Below are 1,528 nucleotides of genomic sequence, written 5' to 3' on the forward strand. Positions count from 1 at the left end.
GCCGCAGCTTATCAATGGTTCTGGCAACCTTCAGAGGATTCCAGGTCTGCCGTGTCAAGCCAATCTAATCTGTTCTTCAGCATCATTATAAGAATTATAGATGATCAACACCAGAGCAGCGAAGGCGATGCAGAACTTGACTCCCTCGTGAATGTACAAGGTCCTTTATAGAATCATGCAAATTAGATTCACATAGGCGTGCGTTCCAAACAGTAGCTTCTCCAAACTGGGAAATTAAGGGAAGCTTGAAGGTCAGAGATGTATAGGAGGTCACAAGTCTTTTAGTTAGATGTATGAGTTGACATGCTGTGGTCTTTTCCATATTCTGGTAAATATCTATTTATTCCAGGATTCACCAATTAATTACTAGTATAAAATACGAACCACAAAAAGAGGTCGTCTTAATGGAAAATGTGTGTAACAATGAAACGGTTCCTGTATCAATGGCAGGTAACGCTGCCGTCTCAGACAACCAACACGTCCCCCGTCCTCATTAGCAATAAATCAAAGGCTCTGATCAGTGTGACTGTCACAATACCCCTCCACCGCGTCCTTCGTGAAGGTGCAATCAAAGTGGCTTAATGATGAGCGCAGAAAAGATAAACGACGAACGGCTCACGCCGTAATGAGCATCGGGAACCGGCGAGCGGCTGCTGCCTGGCTGATGCACGCCGGTGTTCTGCGCTGTGGTGTGTTTGTGAGCTACAAAAGAGCGCGTCTGAGTGTGACTGGAGGTAATGGGCAGAGCAGCTGGCCTGCACGGGCCTAAATGCTGGTTGATTGTTTCAGCTCATTCTGAGTGTGATAATGAGCCTGATGATGTTGCTTTGCATACGTCTGTGGGGCGCTAACAGGTGTGGAAGAGGTGAGCAGGGAGGCAGCGTGACAGTGAGCCTCCAATACCACCCCAGTGACAACAGGACGCCAGATTACAAAGAAACTCACAGCCTGAGGGGGCAGAGAAGACCGGGGAAGACTGTCAAACTCGTCCATATCAGCAATGCTTATCACCCAACGATCTCCGATGTCGTTAGCATAGATGCTGACGGGCTTCTCTCTCCACGCTGCCTTTATTTTACCTGTACGTCTGGAGCAAACATGCTGTGAATACGGTCGGAAACAGCGTGATTTCAGTGGCTGCTGGGTGACCACACAGCGTCCAGCTAGGAAATACAAGTTTGTATTCAATGTCGGCTGCATTTATTTCATCTTTTGCCACATTCCTCTCAATCCAGGCCCCAGCAGGCCTTCCTCACAGCGCAGAGCAGATTACTGACGATGGCAGGCGGAGACTAAGACGTTTTAATTTCTTACTTTTTATCATAGCAAAGCAGACCACTTTCAGACTACTTCGCTTGCAGCCCGGCCCCGCTTCCAAGCCGCCCAAATCTGCGCCTCTCCCACTCCGAAATCTCCGCTCCCCAACAGTCCCCGGATGACCTCCCCTCCCCAAAATCTGGCTGGAGCTCCAATCTTGGCTTGATGGAGTGCGTGGAATTAAAAACCAGGCAATTACAGAGAAAAAATT

Source organism: Takifugu flavidus, chromosome 7 (genome assembly GCF_003711565.1).
Source record: "Takifugu flavidus isolate HTHZ2018 chromosome 7, ASM371156v2, whole genome shotgun sequence".
NCBI classification, from domain to species: domain Eukaryota; kingdom Metazoa; phylum Chordata; class Actinopteri; order Tetraodontiformes; family Tetraodontidae; genus Takifugu; species Takifugu flavidus.